Genomic DNA, 21,410 nt, shown 5'->3' on the forward strand with positions numbered 1-21,410 from the left:
TAGAAAGGAACGAAAATTAGTCTGTTTGGTCCTTAATTTGTTGGACCAATCCTGAGGAAGGGCGTGACCTTTTCCTCCAGTAATATCAGAAATGATCTCCTTCAGTCCAGGCCGAATAGGGTCTGCCCCTTGAAGGGAATGTTGAGAAGCTTAGACTTTGAAGTAACGTCAGCTGACCAGGATTTGAGCCATAGCGCCCTACGCGCCTGAATAGCAAAATCTGAGTTTTTAGCCGTTAGCTTGGTTAAATGAACAACGGCGTCAGAAACAAATGAATTGGCTATCTTAAGATCTTTAAGTTTGTCAAGGATATCATCCAATGGGGATTCTATCTATAGTGCCTCTTCTAAAGACTCAAACCAGAAGGCCGCAGCAGCAGCAGTGACAGGGGCAATGCATGCAAGGGGCTGGAGAATAAAACCTTGTTGAATAAAAATTTTCTTAAGGTAACCCTCTAATTTTTTGTCCATTGGATCTAGAAAAGCACAACTGTCCTTGACAGGGATAGTTGTACGCTTCGCTAGGGTAGAGACTGCTCCCTCCACCTTAGGGACCGTTTGTCACAAGTCCCGTGTAGCGGCATCTATAGGAAACATCTTTTTAAAAACAGGAGGGGGAGAGAACGGTACACCTGGTCTATCCCATTCCTTAGTAATAATTTCTGAAAACCTCTTAGGTATTGGAAAAACATCAGTGTAAACAGGCACTGCATAGTATTTATCCAATTTACACAATTTCTCTGGGACTACAATGGCGTCACAGTCATCCAGAGTTGCTAAAACCTCCCTGAGCAACACGCGGAGGTGTTCAAGCTTAAATTTAAATGTAGACATATCAGAATCAGGTTGAAGTGTCTTCCCTGAGTCAGAAAAATCACCCACAGATAGAAGCTCTCCTGCTTCGGCTTCTGCAAATTGTGAGGGTATATCAGACATAGCTACTAAAGCGTCAGAGAGCTCTGTGTTTGTTCTAGCCCCAGAGCTGTCTCGATTTCCTTGTAACCCTGGCAGTTTGGACAATACCTCTGTAAGGGTATGAATCATAACCGCCATGTCTTGTAAAGTATACGCAATGGGCACGCTAGATGTACTTGGCGTCCCTTGAGCGGGAGTTATAGGCTCTGACACGTGGGGAGAGTTAGTCGGCATAACTTCCCCCTTGTCAATTTCCTCTGGTGATAAATATTTTAAAGCCAGAATATGGTCTTTAAAATTTATAGTAAGATCAGTGCATTTGGTACACATTCTAAGAGGGGGTTCCACAATGGCTTCTAAACATAATGAACAAGGAGTTTCCTCTATGTCAGACATGTTTAACAGACTAGTAATGAGACCAGCAAGCTTGGAAAACACTTTAATTAATGTGAAAAAGCAGAATATAAAAAACGGTACTGTGCCTTTTAAGGGAAAAAAACAAACACCAAAACTGCAAAACAGTGGAAAAAAAGCAGTTAACTCTACGAAATTTTTACAGTGTGTATAATAGACTAAAATAGCATTGCACCCACTTGCAAATGGATGATTAACCCCTCAGGCTCAAAAACAAAGCAGAAAAACGGTAAAACCGTTATAACAGTCACAAGCAAACTGCCACAGCTCTACTGTGGCTCCTACCTGCCCATAAAACGACTTTTGTAGGCACAAAACCCCTTTACAGAGGTCCAATATGTCAGGGGACTCCTTCAGGGAAGCTGGATGTCTCAGAATGTAAAAACTACTGCGCAATTAGAGCGCAAAAACAGGCCCCTCCCACCATGCACTCAAAGTGAAAGGGCCATAATAACTACTCCTAGGAGAAATCTAGTCAGCCATGTGGAAAACTAGGCCCCAAATAAAGATTTATCACCCTCAGTAAAAAACGTTCTTTATATATCATGCAAACGTTTTACATACTAAGTAATAAGAGCAAGTAACATGAATATTACCCTTTACTGCAAGCATGATGCCAGTCGTTTGTTAAATCACTGTAATCAGGCTTACCTTAAATATATCAGGCACTGTCAGCATTTTCTAGACCTTATCATCTCTCTAGAAAAAAAACAAAATTTATGCTTACCTGATAAATTCATTTCTCCTGTAGTGTGGTCAGTCCACGGGTCATCATTACTTCTGGGATATTATCTCCTCCCCTACAGGAAGTGCAAGAGGATTCACCCAGCAGAGCTGCTATATAGCTCCTCCCCCCTACGTCACCTCCAGTCATTCGACCAAAGGACCAACGAGAAAGGAGAAGCCGAAGGGTGTAGTGGTGACTGGAGTATAATCCAAAAAAATTTTTGGCCTGCCATAAAAAACAGGGCGGGCCGTGGACTGACCACACTACAGGAGAAATGAATTTATCAGGTAAGCATAAATTTTGTTTTCTCCTGTTAAGTGTGGTCAGTCCACGGGTCATCATTACTTCTGGGATACCAATACCAAAGCAAAAGTACACGGATGACGGGAGGGACAGGCAGGCTCTTTATACGGAGGGAACCACTGCCTGAAGAACCTTTCTCCGAAAAACAGCCTCCGAAGAAGCAAAAGTGTCAAATTTGTAAAATTTGGAAAAAGTATGAAGAGAAGACCAAGTTGCAGCCTTGCAAATCTGTTCAACAGAAACCTCATTCTTAAAGGCCCAAGTGGAAGCCACAGCTCTAGTAGAATGAGCTGTAATTCTTTCAGGAGGCTGCTGTCCAGCAGTCTCATAGGCTAATCGTATTATGCTACGAAGCCAAAAAGAGAGAGAGGTAGCCGAAGCTTTTTGACCTCTCCTCTGACCAGAATAAACGACAAACAGGGAAGACGTTTGACGAAAATCCTTAGTTGCCTGTAGATAAAATTTCAGGGCACGGACTACATCTAGATTGTGTAGCAGACGTTCCTTCTTCGAGGAAGGATTAGGACACAAAGATGGAACAACAATCTCTTGATTGATATTCCTGTTAGTGACCACCTTAGGTAGGAACCCAGGTTTAGTACGCAGAACTACCTTGTCTGAATGAAAAATCAGATAAGGAGAATCACAATGTAAGGCAGATAACTCAGAAACTCTTCGAGCCGAGGAAATAGCCATTAAAAACAGAACTTTCCAAGATAACAACTTGATATCAATGGAATGAAGGGGTTCAAACGGAACACCCTGTAAAACATTAAGAACTAAGTTCAAACTCCATGGCGGAGCAACAGTTTTAAACACAGGCTTGATCCTAGCTAAAGCCTGACAAAAAGCTTGAACGTCCGGAACTTCTGACAGACGTTTGTGTAAAAGAATGGACAGAGCTGAAATCTGTCCCTTTAAAGAACTAGCAGATAACCCCTTTTCTAAACCTTCTTGTAGAAAAGACAATATCCTTGGAATCCTAACCTTACTCCATGAGTAACTCTTGGATTCGCACCAATATAAGTATTTACGCCATATTTTATGGTAAATCCTTCTGGTAACAGGCTTCCTAGCCTGTATTAAGGTATCAATAACTGGCTCAGAAAAACCACGTTTTGATAAAATCAAGCGTTCAATTTCCAAGCAGTCAGCTTCAGAGAAGTTAGATTTTGATGTTTGAATGGACCCTGGATCAGAAGGTTCTGTTTCAGAGGTAGAGACCAAGGCGGACAGGATGACATGTCCACTAGATCTGCATACCAAGTCCTGCGTGGCCATGCAGGTGCTATTAGAATCACTGATGCTCTCTCCTGTTTGATTCTGGCAATCAATCGAGGAAGCATCGGGAAGGGTGGAAACACATAAGCCATCCCGAAGGTCCAAGGTGCTGTCAAAGCATCTATCAGAACCGCTCCCGGATCCCTGGATCTGGACCCGTAGCGAGGAAGCTTGGCGTTCTGACGAGACGCCATGAGATCTATCTCTGGTTTGCCCCAACGTCGAAGTATCTGGGCAAAGACCTCCAGATGAAGTTCCCACTCCCCCGGATGAAAAGTCTGACGACTTAAGAAATCCGCCTCCCAGTTCTCCACTCCCGGGATGTGGATTGCAGACAGGTGGCAAGAGTGAGACTCTGCCCAGCGAATTATCTTTGATACTTCCATCATTGCTAGGGAGCTTCTTGTCCCTCCCTGATGGTTGATGTAAGCTACAGTCGTGATGTTGTCCGACTGAAACCTGATGAAACCCCGAGTTGTTAACTGGGGCCAAGCCAGAAGGGCATTGAGAACTGCTCTCAATTCCAGAATGTTTATTGGAAGGAGACTCTCCTCCTGATTCCATAGTCCCTGAGCCTTCAGAGAATTCCAGACAGCACCCCAACCTAGAAGGCTGGCGTCTGTTGTTACAATTGTCCAGTCTGGCCTACTGAATGGCATTCCCCTGGACAGGTGTGGCCGATAAAGCCACCATAGAAGAGAATTTCTGGTCTCTTGATTCAGATTCAGAGTGGGGGACAAATCTGAGTAATCCCCATTCCACTGACTTAGCATGCACAATTGCAGCGGTCTGAGATGTAGGCGTGCAAAAGGTACTATGTCCATTGCCGCTACCATTAAGCCGATCACCTCCATGCATTGAGCTACTGACGGGTGTTGAATGGAATGAAGGACCCGGCATGCATTTTGAAGCTTTGTTAACCTGTCTTCTGTCAGGTAAATCTTCATTTCTACAGAATCTATCAGAGTCCCCAAGAAAGGAACTCTTGTGAGTGGAAAGAGAGAACTCTTCTTTTCGTTCACCTTCCATCCATGCGACCTTAGAAATGCCAGTACTAACTCTGTATGAGACTTGGCAGTTTGAAAGCTTGAAGCTTGTATCAGAATGTCGTCTAGGTACGGAGCTACCGAAATTCCTTGCGGTCTTAGTACCGCCAGAAGAGTACCCAGAACCTTTGTGAAGATTCTTGGAGCTGTAGCCAATCCGAATGGAAGAGCTACAAACTGGTAATGCCTGTCTAGAAAGGCAAACCTTAGATACCGGTAATGATTTCTGTGAATCGGTATGTGAAGGTAAGCATCCTTTAAATCCACTGTGGTCATGTACTGACCCTCTTGGATCATGGGCAAAATTGTTCGAATCGTTTCCATCTTGAACGATGGAACTCTTAGGAATTTGTTTAGGATCTTTAAATCCAAGATTGGCCTGAAAGTTCCCTCTTTTTTGGGAACTACAAACAGATTTGAGTAAAACCCTTGTCCTTGTTCCGACCGCGGAACTGGATGGATCACTCCCATTAATAAAAGATCTTGTACGCAGCGTAGGAACGCTTCTTTCTTTATTTGGTTTGTTGACAACCTTGACAGATGAAATCTCCCTCTTGGGGGAGAGGATTTGAAGTCCAGAAGGTATCCCTGAGATATGATCTCTAACGCCCAGGGATCCTGAACATCTCTTGCCCAAGCCTGGGCGAAGAGAGAAAGTCTGCCCCTTACTAGATCCGGTCCCGGATCGGGGGCCCTCGATTCATGCTGTCTTAGGGGCAGCAGCAGGTTTCCTGGCCTGCTTGCCCTTGTTCCAGGACTGGTTAGGTTTCCAGCCTTGTCTGTAGCGAGCAACAGCTCCTTCCTGTTTTGGTGCAGAGGAAGTTGATGCTGTTCCTGCTTTAAAATTACGAAAGGAACGAAAATTAGACTGTCTAGCCCTAGGGTTGGCTTTGTCCTGAGGCAGGGCATGGCCTTTACCTCCTGTAATGTCAGCGATAATCTCCTTCAAACCGGGCCCGAATAAGGTCTGCCCTTTGAAAGGTATATTAAGCAATTTAGATTTAGAAGTAACATCAGCTGACCAGGATTTTAGCCACAGCGCTCTGCGTGCCTGAATGGCAAATCCGGAATTCTTAGCCGTAAGTTTAGTTAAATGTACTACGGCATCTGAAATAAATGAGTTAGCTAACTTAAGGGTTCTAAGTTTGAGTGTAATTTCATCTAGTGTAGATGATTCAAGTGTCTCTTCCAGAGACTCAAACCAAAATGCTGCTGCAGCCGTGACAGGCGCAATACATGCAAGAGGTTGCAATATAAAACCTTGTTGAACAAACATTTTCTTAAGGTAACCCTCTAATTTTTTATCCATTGGATCTGAAAAGGCACAGCTATCCTCCACCGGGATAGTGGTACGCTTAGCTAAAGTAGAAACTGCTCCCTCCACCTTAGGGACCGTTTGCCATAAGTCCCGTGTGGTGGCGTCTATTGGAAACATTTTTCTAAATATCGGAGGAGGTGAGAACGGCACACCGGGCCTATCCCACTCCTTAGTAACAATTTCAGTAAGTCTCTTAGGTATAGGAAAAACATCAGTACTCGCCGGTACCGCAAAATATTTATCCAACCTACACATTTTCTCTGGTATTGCAACTGTGTTACAATCATTCAGAGCCGCTAACACCTCCCCTAGTAATACACGGAGGTTTTCCAGCTTAAATTTAAAATTTGAAATATCTGAATCCAGTCTGTTTGGATCAGAACCGTCACCCACAGAATGAAGTTCTCCGTCCTCATGTTCTGCCGCCTGTGACGCAGTGTCTGACATGGCCCTAATATTATCAGCGCACTCTGTTCTCATCCCAGAGTGATCACGCTTGCCTCTAAGTTCTGGTAATTTAGCCAAAACTTCAGTCATAACAGTAGCCATATCCTGTAATGTGATTTGAAATGGCCGCCCAGATGTACTCGGCGCTACAATATCACGCACCTCCCGAGCGGGAGATGCAGGTACTGACACGTGAGGCGAGTTAGTCGGCATAACTCTCCCCTCGTTGTCTGGTGAAAAATGTTCAATTTGTACAGATTGACTTTTATTTAAAGTAGCATCAATACAGTTAGTACATAAATTTCTATTGGGCTCCACTTTGGCATTAGCACATATAGCACATGTATCTTCCTCTGAATCAGACATGTTTAACACACTAGCAATTAACTAGCAACTTGGAAATGCTTTTTCAAGTAATTTACAATAATATGAAAACGAACTGTGCCTATAAGAAGCACAGAAAAAATTATGACAGTTGAAAATAATTAAGTTATAGCATCAAATCTTTGTAAGAAATATACAATTTTAGCAAAGGATTGTTCCCATTAGCAAAGGATAACTAACCCTGGCAGCAGAAAAAATACACAAATAAACGTTTTTTATCACAGTCAACTACACTCTTCACAGCTCTGCTGTGATGATTACCTCCCTCAAAAAAGGCTTTGGAGATCCCTGAGTTCTGTAGAGATGAACCGGATCATGCAGGAAGAAAATGAACCTCTGACTGAGATTTTTGATGCGTAGTAAAAGCGCCAAAAATGGCCCCTCCCCCTCACACATAACAGTGAGAGAGATCAGTGAACTGCTTTAATTTAAACAAAACTATTGCCAAGTGGAAAAAATAGTGCCCAAAACATTTTTTCACCCAGTACCTCAGAGAAATAAACGTTTTTACATGCCAGCAAAAAAACGTTTAACCTCAATAAATTAATTGTTATTTAAAACCTATTGCAAGTCCCTGCAAATTAGGTTAAGTCTATGCATACAGTATAAATCCAGTGAAGTACCATTCCCCAGAATACTGAAGTGTAAAATATACATACATGACAGCCTGATACCAGCTACATCTACTGCATTTAAGGCTGAGTTTACATTATAACGGTATGGCAGGATTTTCTCATCAATTCCATGTCAGAAAATAACAAACTGCTACATACCTCTTTGCAGATTAATCTGCCCGCTGTCCCCTGATCTGAAGTTTACCTCTCCTCAGATGGCCGAGAAACAGCAATATGATCTTAACTACTCCGGCTAAAATCATAGAAAAAACTCAGGTAGATTCTTCTTCAAATTCTACCAGAGAATGAATAACACACTCCGGTGCTATTATAAAATAACAAACTTTTGATTGAAGGTAATAAACTAATTAAATCACCACAGTCCTCTCACACATCCTATCTATTCGTTGGGTGCAAGAGAATGACTGGAGGTGACGTAGGGGGGAGGAGCTATATAGCAGCTCTGCTGGGTGAATCCTCTTGCACTTCCTGTAGGGGAGGAGATAATATCCCAGAAGTAATGATGACCCGTGGACTGACCACACTTAACAGGAGAAATATACTGAACATACCTCAGAGCAGTTAATTCTGCAGGCCGTTCCCCCAGCTGAAGTTTTCCCATACTCTTCAGTTATGTGTGAGAACAGCAGTGGACCTTAGTTACAACCTGCTAAGATCATCAAAAACTTCATGCAAAACTCTTCTTCTATTTTCTGCCTGAGGTAAAAACAGTACAACGCCGGTACCGTTTAACAATAACAAACTTTTGATTGAAGATAAACTACACTAATTCACCACATCTCTCTTGATACTTCCTTTCTTGTCGAGAGCTGCAAGAGAATGACTGGGAGTGGCAGTTAGGGGAGGAGCTATATATAGACAGCTCTGCTGTGGGTGATCCTCTTGCAGCTTCCTGTTGGGAAGGAGAATATCCCACAAGTAATGGATGAATCCGTGGACTGGATACACCTTACAAGAGAAATCACCTTTGAAATTGGAACTAAGGAATTCTTTTCTAAATTCACCATCAATGATACCGCAGGAAAGATGATAACATTTCCATGTGAGATCTTTCTTGTTGAAAGGTAGACGCCTGAACTAGAATGTCTTTTAGATAAGTTGTCACCGTTAGCTGGGATCCCAGGACCCTTGAGGAAATTCTGGAAACCGTGGAAAGACCGAATGGAAGAGCCACAAGTTGAAAGTGTTTGACTAGAAATGCAAACCTTAGAAACGTGATAGTCCCTGTGTATGGGAACATGCAGATACGCGTCCTTTAAATCAACTGTCATAACCTGACCCTGGACCAAAGGAAGAATGGAACGATAGTTTCCATCTTGAAGGACGGCACTCTGAGGAACTTATTTAGACTCTTGAGATCTAAAATCGGTCTGAAGGTTCCCTTTTTGAGGACCACAAACAGATTTGAATAGAACCCCAGACCTCGTTCCTGCATTGTAACAGGAACTATCACTCCCAGGTCGGAAAGGTCCCGAACACAGTGTAAGAACGCCTCTCTCTGTATCTGGACTACAGATAATCTTGAAAGCAGAAAACTGCCCCTGGGAGGAAAGGTCTTGATTCTCGTTTGTTTCCCCGGGACGATGTCTACCGCCTACGGATCCTGAACATCTCGAATCCAAGCCGAATAAAGAATGAAAGTCTGCCCCCCACAAGATCCGGTCCTGGATTAGGGCAGACCCCGCATGCTGCTTTTGATGCAATAGCAGGCTTTTTGGATCATCATAATAACACAATATGACTTATTTAACTATAATATATCACTTCAGTCATTAATAAGTGACTTTAAATATTGCTCAAATTTATTAGGGTTTTTTGAATTTGGTATAAGATGTTTACTTTGCACTTAGGACACACATTTTTTATTATCACCATCATTTGCAATAATACATATACTAATAACAAGTTACATAAACTAAATCATAAATCAAGTTGCGTAAAATCAACGCAATTACTAGCAATAGAATTCTCTAGCACAGCTGTTTATACAAATCATACAACGTAAACAGTTTGACAATAACAATGGTAGGCATACATATGTTTCTACTTAGGCATCCGACCCCATCCATGCAGCCGCAAAACTTGACAACTCAGTGACGTCACATAAAAGGGAGGGTGTTAAGCTTCTGCCACGCAATAAAAAGCTGTCTAAAGCACGAAGCGCGCACACCCCCTTTGAGAAAGCCGTGAGAACGGCGAAACATGTTAGGGAATTGGTGAGGAGTCAGGGAGCTCCTGTGTTTGTTAGGGCTAGCTAAACAGGGGAATACCATGTTATATACTTAACTACTAGGTTAACCTCATACCGCACTAGCAAAATTATTTAACAATATTTAGTTATATCGCAGGCACTTATCATTTTATACTAATTGTGCTCTGCATATCTAGGATGTTGCTGGTCGGTAGTTAATCATGTGGAGGTGCACGCTAACGTTACTGGTAATACGATTCTAAATCCAGTATTTTCAAGCTTATTTTCTGTTGCCAAATCCAGATAGATACATTCTGTTACTACAAAAGATGTATATATTTTTCACCACTTGATTTAAGAAGATATACCGGATATTATTGGTAGCAGTAATCTATACAATTTTTTTATCAATAATCCGTGGTTATTTCATATAATATTCAGTCATTATAGTGAAACAGGATGCAAACATTTAATGAGCACCTTGTATTTAATATTTTATGACAACGGTGATAATACAGGCTGATATACTGAGAATATAAATAAGACTTTATTACAATTTGGGTCTCCTTATGGATATTTACTCACAATCAAGCAGGTATTAGCTAACTTTATACCAAGCATTGAACTACAATATATATCCGAATTTGACCCTTTCATTACCAGGTATCAATTGTTAAACTGAATACCCAGATTAAGAACAAATATATTCACAATATATCTCTTTAAGGAATATATCTCTTTATGGAATAAAGGTAACATGGTAGCCAGTCTTTCAGTGATTTTATTGTTCTCTGGGATTTGGTATCATTGGATACCCAAGTATGCACCAATCACACTGATTACAAATATGAATACATGATATTTGAACTAAATCTACAACTGTGATACAGTAGTTAAAGAATCTATTATTCTTTGATGTGATAATACAGGTTGATATACTGAGAATATAAAGAATACCTGATTACACATTGGGTCTCCTTATGGATATTTATATACAATCAAGTAGGTATTAGCAAACTTGACACTAAGTATGTAACAACTATATATATAAAAATCTGACCCTTTCATTACCAGGTACCTTTGTTAACTGAAAACCATACTAAGAACTGATATATTTACAAAATATCCCTTTTAAGATTAACCATTTAGGTTATCATATGTCATAAAGGTAACATAGTTGCCAGTCTTTCAGGGATTTGTGTCGTTCTCTGGGAACTAGTATCATTGGATACCCAAGTATGCACCAATCATGCTGAGTACCACTATGGATACATGGTATTTGCATTAATCTACAATTGTGATATAGTAGATAGTCTATATCCCCTTACTTTAGCCATTGTTTTTAATTGCACATCCCTTAATGTTATCTCCTGTTTTTTTGCGTATTTAATAAAAGTTATATTTTAAAGTATTGTAGCGATATCCCCAACCCATTTGGTGATCATATCAATTAATAATACACAATGTGTTGAATATGTCTACAATGAGTGCTATATGTGTATTCTAGAATGGCTACTATATCCATTCCATTTTGATTTGGAGGCTTTTTGGATTGTCTTCCCATGTTCCAAGACTGATTGGTACTCCAGGAAGGCTTGGACTGCTGCTGCTTGGAGGAGGAAGTAAAAGGATTACCCTAGAAATTTCGAAAGGAACGAAAAATACTCTGACATCCCTATTGATTATTTATCTTATCCTGAAGGAGGAAAGGTTCCTTTCCTCCCGTGATGTCAGTAATTAGTTCTGTTAAACCCGGCCCAAACAAAGTATTTCCTTTGTAAAGGAATCGCCAAAAGTTTAGACTTGGATGACACATCCGCAGACCAAGATCTTAACCAAGAAGCCTCTGCGGGCCAGTATGGCAAAAAACGAAATCTTAGCTCCCAGCTTAATAACCTGAAGGGAAGCATCAGTGGTAAAGGAGTTGGCCAACTTAAGGGCCTTTATCCTATCCTGGATTTCTTCAAGGGAAGTGTCTGTTTTTAATAGATTTAGAAAGTGCATCAACCAGTATGCTGTCACACTAGTGATATTAGCAATATAAACCACGGGTTGTCCTTGTAAACCCTGGTGTACATATCCTCTAACTTCTTATCCATAGGATCCTTAAAAGAGCAACTATTCTCTATCGGGATAGTAGTTCTCCTGGTTAGAGTGTAAATTGTCCCTTCCACTTTGGATACCGTCTGTCAAGATTTCTTGATAGAATCTGCTTTAGGAAACCCTTTAAATACAGGGGATGGAGAAAAAAGGGATACCCAGTCTCTCCCATTCCTTAGCAATAATCTCAGTAGCTCGATCTGGTACAGGAAAAACTTCCACCATGGAAGGTACATCAAAATACTTATGTAGCTTACTGGACTTTTTAGGATTGACAACCACCATGGTGTCGTTGTCATCCAGTGTAGCTAAAACCTCCTTGAGTAACAGACAGAGATGTTCTAGCTGAAACCTGAAAGATACAACTCAGAATCAGTAGGAGGAATTACACTGTCTGAGTCTGAGATTTCACCTTCAGATGCTACCAAAGTATCCTCCTCCTCAGGATTCTGGGAGGGGGCATTCAAAATAGCAACCACAGCGTCAGTAACCTTACTTACTGAATGTTTACTTTTCCTCTTGCGCTTTCCCTGCAGCATGGGAAAAGCAGACAACGCATCAGAGACTGCAGAGGGCATGAGGGAAGCGATGTCTAGCAACGTGACTCCTGGTGGAGTTACAGAGGAAGCGCAGGGCACTGTAAGAGTGGGCAATAAATATATGGACACATGAGGAGAAAGCTGCAAAATATATTGAACATAGTCGTTAGGCACCTAATGCCTTACACAATGTTGGCTCAAAAAAAATCTATCCCTGTAATATAAAGTTTTGTTAAAACATAAGAAACAGAAGGGATAGGTGGTTCCATATTATCGTCAAAACAAGTATTTTGCAAGGCATCTTGGTCCATTCTGACTCACAATGGATCAAATTATCACTATCATTATTATAAAAAAATATATACATTTTTAATAAAATTTTAAACATTTGTCACTTTAAATTTTAAAACGTTTTTCTTTTTATTTGTATTTTGCCGTATGCAACTGAATAATGAGTTTGCAACTATAATTAACAGCCTGTACACCTCAGCTTAGTTTTGCTGAGGTGCCTAACTGCCCTGCTGACAGTGGATACCAATTTCTCTAAGAAGATCTGGAACTCGCAATAGCCCTCATGCTGCTTAACCAGCTTAGCATCTGCAGTATAGAGAGCAGCTGTCCGGTCCCAAGAGCGCAGCCTTAAACTTAATATGCGCTTTTCAGAGTAATTATTATTCGGTCACAGTAAGGCAGGAGAAAAACAGAATTTATGTTTACCTGATAAATTACTTTCTCCAACGGTGTGTCCGGTCCACGGCGTCATCCTTACTTGTGGGATATTCTCTTCCCCAACAGGAAATGGCAAAGAGCCCAGCAAAGCTGGTCACATGATCCCTCCTAGGCTCCACCTACCCCAGTCATTCGACCGACGTTAAGGAGGAATATTTGCATAGGAGAAACCATATGGTACCGTGGTGACTGTAGTTAAAGAAAATAAATTATCAGACCTGATTAAAAAAACCAGGGCGGGCCGTGGACCGGACACACCGTTGGAGAAAGTAATTTATCAGGTAAACATAAATTCTGTTTTCTCCAACATAGGTGTGTCCGGTCCACGGCGTCATCCTTACTTGTGGGAACCAATACCAAAGCTTTAGGACACGGATGAAGGGAGGGAGCAAATCAGGTCACCTAAATGGAAGGCACCACGGCTTGCAAAACCTTTCTCCCAAAAATAGCCTCAGAAGAAGCAAAAGTATCAAACTTGTAAAATTTGGTAAAAGTGTGCAGTGAAGACCAAGTTGCTGCCCTACATATCTGATCAACAGAAGCCTCGTTCTTGAAGGCCCATGTGGAAGCCACAGCCCTAGTGGAATGAGCTGTGATTCTTTCGGGAGGCTGCCGTCCGGCAGTCTCGTAAGCCAATCTGATGATGCTTTTAATCCAAAAAGAGAGAGAGGTAGAAGTTGCTTTTTGACCTCTCCTTTTACCAGAATAAACAACAAACAAGGAAGATGTTTGTCTAAAATCCTTTGTAGCATCTAAATAGAATTTTAGAGCGCGAACAACATCCAAATTGTGCAACAAACGTTCCTTCTTTGAAACTGGTTTCGGACACAGAGAAGGTACGATAATCTCCTGGTTAATGTTTTTGTTAGAAACAACTTTTGGAAGAAAACCAGGTTTAGTACGTAAAACCACCTTATCTGCATGGAACACCAGATAAGGAGGAGAACACTGCAGAGCAGATAATTCTGAAACTCTTCTAGCAGAAGAAATTGCAACTAAAAACAAAACTTTCCAAGATAATAACTTAATATCAACGGAATGCAAGGGTTCAAACGGAACCCCCTGAAGAACTGAAAGAACTAAATTGAGACTCCAAGGAGGAGTCAAAGGTTTGTAAACAGGCTTAATTCTAACCAGAGCCTGAACAAAGGCTGAACATCTGGCACAGCAGCCAGTTTTTTGTGAAGTAACACCGACAAGGCAGAAATCTGTCCCTTCAGGGAACTTGCAGATAATCCTTTTTCCAATCCTTCTTGAAGGAAGGATAGAATCCTAGGAATCTTAACCTTGTCCCAAGAGAATCCTTTAGATTCACACCAACAGATATATTTTTTCCAAATTTTGTGGTAAATCTTTCTAGTTACAGGCTTTCTGGCCTGAACAAGAGTATCAATAACAGAATCTGAGAACCCTCGCTTCGATAAAATCAAGCGTTCAATCTCCAAGCAGTCAGCTGGAGTGAAACCAGATTCGGATGTTCGAACGGACCCTGAACAAGAAGGTCTCGTCTCAAAGGTAGCTTCCAAGGTGGAGCCGATGACATATTCACCAGATCTGCATACCAAGTCCTGCGTGGCCACGCAGGAGCTATCAAGATCACCGACGCCCTCTCCTGATTGATCCTGGCTACCAGCCTGGGGATGAGAGGAAACGGCGGGAACACATAAGCTAGTTTGAAGGTCCAAGGTGCTACTAGTGCATCCACTAGAGCCGCCTTGGGATCCCTGGATCTGGACCCGTAGCAAGGAACTTTGAAGTTCTGACGAGAGGCCATCAGATCCATGTCTGGAATGCCCCACAGCTGAGTGACTTGGGCAAAGATTTCCGGATGGAGTTCCCACTCCCCCGGATGCAATGTCTGACGACTCAGAAAATCCGCTTCCCAATTCTCCACTCCTGGGATGTGGATAGCAGACAGGTGGCAGGAGTGAGACTCCGCCCATAGAATGATTTTGGTCACTTCTTCCATCGCTAGGGAACTCCTTGTTCCCCCCTGATGGTTGATGTACGCAACAGTTGTCATGTTGTCTGATTGAAACCGTATGAACTTGGCCCTCGCTAGCTGAGGCCAAGCCTTGAGAGCATTGAATATCGCTCTCAGTTCCAGAATATTTATCGGTAGAAGAGATTCTTCCCGAGACCAAAGACCCTGAGCTTTCAGGGATCCCCAGACCGCGCCCCAGCCCATCAGACTGGCGTCGGTCGTGACAATGACCCACTCTGGTCTGCGGAATGTCATCCCTTGTGACAGGTTGTCCAGGGACAGCCACCAACGGAGTGAGTCTCTGGTCCTCTGATTTACTTGTATCTTCGGAGACAAGTCTGTATAGTCCCCATTCCACTGACTGAGCATGCACAGTTGTAATGGTCTTAGATGAATGCGCGCAAAAGGAACTATGTCCATTGCCGCTACCATCAACCCGATCACTTCCATGCACTGAGCTATGGAAGGAAGAGGAACGGAATGAAGTATCCGACAAGAGTCTAGAAGCTTTGTTTTTCTGGCCTCTGTCAGAAAAATCCTCATTTCTAAGGAGTCTATTATTGTTCCCAAGAAGGGAACCCTTGTTGACGGGGATAGAGAACTCTTTTCCACGTTCACTTTCCATCCGTGAGATCTGAGAAAGGCCAGGACAATGTCCGTGTGAGCCTTTGCTTGAGGAAGGGACGACGCTTGAATCAGAATGTCGTCCAAGTAAGGTACTACAGCAATGCCCCTTGGTCTTAGCACAGCTAGAAGGGACCCTAGTACCTTTGTGAAAATCCTTGGAGCAGTGGCTAATCCGAAAGGAAGCGCCACGAACTGGTAATGTTTGTCCAGGAATGCGAACCTTAGGAACCGATGATGTTCCTTGTGGATAGGAATATGTAGATACGCATCCTTTAAATCCACCGTGGTCATGAATTGACCTTCCTGGATGGAAGGAAGAATAGTTCGAATGGTTTCCATCTTGAACGATGGAACCTTGAGAAACTTGTTTAAGATCTTGAGATCTAAGATTGGTCTGAACGTTCCCTCTTTTTCGGGAACTATGAACAGATTGGAGTAGAACCCCATCCCTTGTTCTCTTAATGGAACAGGATGAATCACTCCCATTTTTAACAGGTCTTCTACACAATGTAAGAATGCCTGTCTTTTTATGTGGTCTGAAGACAACTGAGACCTGTGGAACCTCCCCCTTGGGGGAAGTCCCTTGAATTCCAGAAGATAACCTTGGGAGACTATTTCTAGCGCCCAAGGATCCAGAATATCTCTTGCCCAAGCCTGAGCGAAGAGAGAGAGTCTGCCCCCCACCAGATCCGGTCCCGGATCGGGGGCCAACATTTCATGCTGTCTTGGTAGCAGTGGCAGGTTTCTTGGCCTGCTTTCCCTTGTTCCAGCCTTGCATTGGTCTCCAAGCTGGCTTGGCTTGAGAAGTATTACCCTCTTGCTTAGAGGACGTAGCACCTTGGGCTGGTCCGTTTCTACGAAAGGGACGAAAATTAGGTTTATTTTTTGCCTTGAAAGGCCGATCCTGAGGAAGGGCGTGGCCCTTACCCCCAGTGATATCAGAGATAATCTCTTTCAAGTCAGGGCCAAACAGCGTTTTCCCCTTGAAAGGAATGTTAAGTAGCTTGTTCTTGGAAGACGCATCAGCCGACCAAGATTTCAACCAAAGCGCTCTGCGCGCCACAATAGCAAACCCAGAATTCTTAGCCGCTAACCTAGCCAATTGCAAAGTGGCGTCTAGGGTGAAAGAATTAGCCAATTTGAGAGCATTGATTCTGTCCATAATCTCCTCCAAAGGAGGAGAATCACTATCGACCGCTCTTATCAGATCATCGAACCAGAAACATGCGGCTGTAGCGACAGGGACAATGCATGAAATTGGTTGTAGAAGGTAACCTTGCTGAACAAACATTTTTTTAAGCAAACCTTCTAATTTTTTATCCATAGGATCTTTGAAAGCACAACTATCCTCTATGGGTATAGTGGTGCGTTTGTTTAAAGTGGAAACCGCTCCCTCGACCTTGGGGACTGTCTGCCATAAGTCCTTTCTGGGGTCGACCATAGGAAACAATTTTTTAAATATGGGGGGAGGGACGAAAGGAATACCGGGCCTTTCCCATTCTTTATTAACAATGTCCGCCACCCGCTTGGGTATAGGAAAAGCTTCTGGGAGCCCCGGCACCTCTAGGAACTTGTCCATTTTACAAAGTTTCTCTGGGATGACCAACTTGTCACAATCATCCAGAGTGGATAATACCTCCTTAAGCAGAATGCGGAGATGTTCCAACTTAAATTTAAATGCAATCACATCAGGTTCAGCCTGTTGAGAAATGTTCCCTGAATCAGTAATTTCTCCCTCAGACAAAACCTCCCTGGCCCCATCAGACTGGGTTAGGGGCCCTTCAGAAATATTATTATCAGCGTCGTCATGCTCTTCAGTATCTAAAACAGAGCAGCCGCGCTTACGCTGATAAGTGTTCATTTTGGCTAAAATGTTTTTGACAGAATTATCCATTACAGCCGTTAATTGTTGCATAGTAAGGAGTATTGGCGCGCTAGATGTACTAGGGGCCTCCTGAGTGGGCAAGACTCGTGTAGACGAAGGAGGGAATGATGCAGTACCATGCTTACTCCCCTCACTTGAGGAATCATCTTGGGCATCATTGTCATTATCACATAAATCACATTTATTTAAATGAATAGGAATTCTGGCTTCCCCACATTCAGAACACAGTCTATCTGGTAGTTCAGACATGTTAAACAGGCATAAACTTGATAACAAAGTACAAAAAACGTTTTAAAATAAAACCGTTACTGTCACTTTAAATTTTAAACTGAACACACTTTATTACTGCAATTGCGAAAAAACATGAAGGAATTGTTCAAAATTCACCAAATTTTCACCACAGTGTCTTAAAGCCTTAAAAGTATTGCACACCAAATTTGGAAGCTTTAACCCTTAAAATAACGGAACCGGAGCCGTTTTGAACTTTAACCCCTTTACAGTCCCTGGTATCTGCTTTGCTGAGACCCAACCAAGCCCAAAGGGGAATACGATACCAAATGACGCCTTCAGAAAGTCTTTTCTAAGTATCAGAGCTCCTCTCACATGCGACTGCATGCCATGCCTCTCAAAAACAAGTGCGCAACACCGGCGCGAAAATGAGGCTCTGCTTATGCTTTGGGAAGCCCCTAAAGAATAAGGTGTCTAAACCAGTGCCTGCCGATATTATTATATCAAAATACCCAGATAAAATGATTCCTCAAGGCTAAATATGTGTTAATAATGAATCGATTTAGCCCAAAAAAAGTCTACAGTTTTAATAAGCCCTTGTGAAGCCCTTATTTACGATCGTAATAAACATGGCTTACCGGATCCCATAGGGAAAATGACAGCTTCCAGCATTACATCGTCTTGTTAGAATGTGTCATACCTCAAGCAGCAAGAGACTGCACACTGTTCCCCCAACTGAAGTTAATTGCTCTCAACAGTCCTGTGTGGAACAGCCATGGATTTTAGTGACGGTTGCTAAAATCATTTTCCTCATACAAACAGAAATCTTCATCTCTTTTCTGTTTCTGAGTAAATAGTACATACCAGCACTATTTCAAAATAACAAACTCTTGATTGAATAATAAAAACTACAGTTAAACACTAAAAAACTCTAAGCCATCTCCGTGGAGATGTTGCCTGTACAACGGCAAAGAGAATGACTGGGGTAGGCGGAGCCTAGGAGGGATCATGTGACCAGCTTTGCTGGGCTCTTTGCCATTTCCTGTTGGGGAAGAGAATATCCCACAAGTAAGGATGACGCCGTGGACCGGACACACCTATGTTGGAGAAATGGCGCGTACTAGTAAACCGCTGCCTCAGATAGCCCTGCCCATCGTGGGCGTCTGCAAAATGAAACTCCCGGTCGGCATAAGATAAAGTCGAGCCGAATTGAACCAAATAAAATGAGCCTTATTAACCTCAGCCCCAGTGCCTGCTATAACGTACTGCCAAAATATGTTCCCCTTGACCTATAGGGGAAAAAACTGAGTGTCCCATATTGAATAAAGTGCCCACTTTTTCCTGATTGTTATCCCAGAAAAATAAAGTCAGCACTTACCTCATAAATCTGCCAGGCAGCATGGCAGCTCACTAGATTTGAGAGGTCTTCTCCCTGACATGGACCTGTGGAAAAAGGAGATAAAGACTGAGAAATTTTACTCAGGCTTTCAGTATTAGGGAAGCATCAGTATGGGAGGTGCAGTGAGAATTATGTCCCACAAGTTCCCATTGCTCTAAAGCCACCACTGCGCTACTGAAGAGACTGATATGGACTACAGCTACACCCTAGAACAAAGCAGCACAATCTTGCACTACTTAAAAAATAATAAAATCTTGCTTGAAGAAGGTAGGTGATATTGGGAGGGAAGGTAAGTGATATTTAACAGCTTTGCTGTGGTGCTCTTTGCCGCCTCCTGCTGGGCAGGAGTGATATTGCCAACAGTAATTAATGATGATCCGTGGACTCATTGTGTCATAAGAAAAAAACAGCCATTTGTTTAAAAAAAGTCCTTTCTAAAAAGATGCAGTATCTATAATGCAATTATACCCCTAATCACAAACATAAAGAGACAGTAAAGTCAAAATTAAGAGTGGATAAAACTGGTTAGAGTGACATTTTAAACCACTTTAAAATGTGCTTATATTATCAATTTTGCTTAGTTCTCTGGATTTGCTTTGTTGAAGAGTAAACCTAGGTGAGCTTAGGAGCGTGTATTTGTCTTTTTGATGTCTGGCAGCTGTGTTTGCAGCAATGTTTACATAAAAATTTGGTGTGCAAGTCAAATTGTATTCTATTATCAAAATGAACTCTTTCTCTGTAAACCCTTTGTTGCAATGCCTTTCCATAACAGCATACTAAGGTAGGCTCAGGATAGTGCACATATCTTAAAAGGACATGAAATCCACATTCTTTTATTCGATTCAGAAAGAGTTTAAAAGCAGGCAGGGTAGGGGTAGGAGCTTACACGTGTCTGAAGTACTATATTACAGCAGTTTTGCAAGAATGCTTTTAACAATTCTATACATTTGCAAAAGCACTAGATGGCAGCAGTATTTGCAACAACCTTTCTAACAATAATATAAATATACTTCTCAAGATCCTGAGCCTGCCTCAGTATGCTCTTATGTGGAGAGGTATGCTCTATCTAAATTAGAATGTTTAAATTTGACTGCCACTTCTCTTTAACATTTCTTCCTTTTTAGTTATTTCCTTTAGCTCATGTAAAAGGGACAGTCTAGTCCAAAATAAACTTTCATGATTTAAATAGGGAATGTAATTTTAAACAACTTTCCAATTTACTTTAATCACCAATTTTGCTTTGTTCTCTTAGTATTCTTAGTTGAAAGCTAAACCTAAGAGGTTCATATGCTAATTTCTTAGACCTTGAAGGCCGCCTCTAAGCTGAATGCATTTTAACAGTTTTTCACCACTAGAGGATGTTAGTTCATGTGAGTCATATAGATAACATTGTGCTCACGCACATTGAGTTACCTGGGAGTCAGCACTGACTGACTAAAATGCAAGTCTGACAAAAGAACTAAAATAAGGGGGCAGTCTGTAGAGGTTTAGATACAAGGTAATCACAGAGGTAAAAATTATATTAATAGAACTGTGTTGGCTGTGCAAAACTAGGGAATGGGTAATAAAGGCATTATCTATCTTTTAAAATAACAATTCTTCTGTAGGCTCTCCCTTTAAGTACTCTTTTGCTCCTTATGCATACAAAAAATTGTAGTAAAATTGTAAATGTTACTGTTTTCCTATTATAATCGATCTTTCCACATTCAACACTGTCAAACATTCAACTCCAACATTTTATTGATCTATCTAAATACATTATCTTTACCTATTTCTGGATTTGAAACAAACTTTGTGTTTATATTTTACATCTATTGCCCACAAACCGTCTTTCGAGATCAATCTAAGTTCCTAAACTATGGATCTAGACCAGTGGTTCTCAACCAAAGTGACCTCAAGTCCCGGTAAATTTTAGCTGGACATGTCCAGGGCCCGGTAGTTTATATATATATATATATATATATATATAGTAAGCAGCAGGGATTTGCCCTATCAGTAACTAAGCAGTTCAGTGTGGGTTTAGTGGGGGCCCTGGAGTGTGGGGGTCCTGCCGAGGGTCTGTCGCTGTGAGGGCCATGGAGTGTGAGGTCTGGCCCTGGAGGATGGGGGCCCTTTCTTTGGCCCTTAATGTTGGGGGTCCTGGCTCTGGAGGTTGATGGGTCTGTTGGGGTTAGGGCAGGGAGGCTACCATGTTCATTTGCATACATTTGAATACATTGATTGGTCTCAGTCTGCCCCTTGTGTGCAGTGGGGTAAGAG

The 21,410-nt window shown here is 42.0% G+C and overlaps 1 protein-coding gene across 2 annotated transcripts in view; it reads right to left on the bottom strand.

The window, feature by feature from the left end:
• Window positions 1–21,410, bottom strand: part of LOC128638508 (zinc finger protein 879-like) — a 113,132-nt gene that overhangs the window by 31,833 nt on the left and 59,889 nt on the right. The gene's annotated exons all lie outside the window — the stretch shown is intronic.

This window comes from Bombina bombina, chromosome 8 (assembly GCF_027579735.1).
Source record: "Bombina bombina isolate aBomBom1 chromosome 8, aBomBom1.pri, whole genome shotgun sequence".
NCBI lineage: Eukaryota > Metazoa > Chordata > Amphibia > Anura > Bombinatoridae > Bombina > Bombina bombina.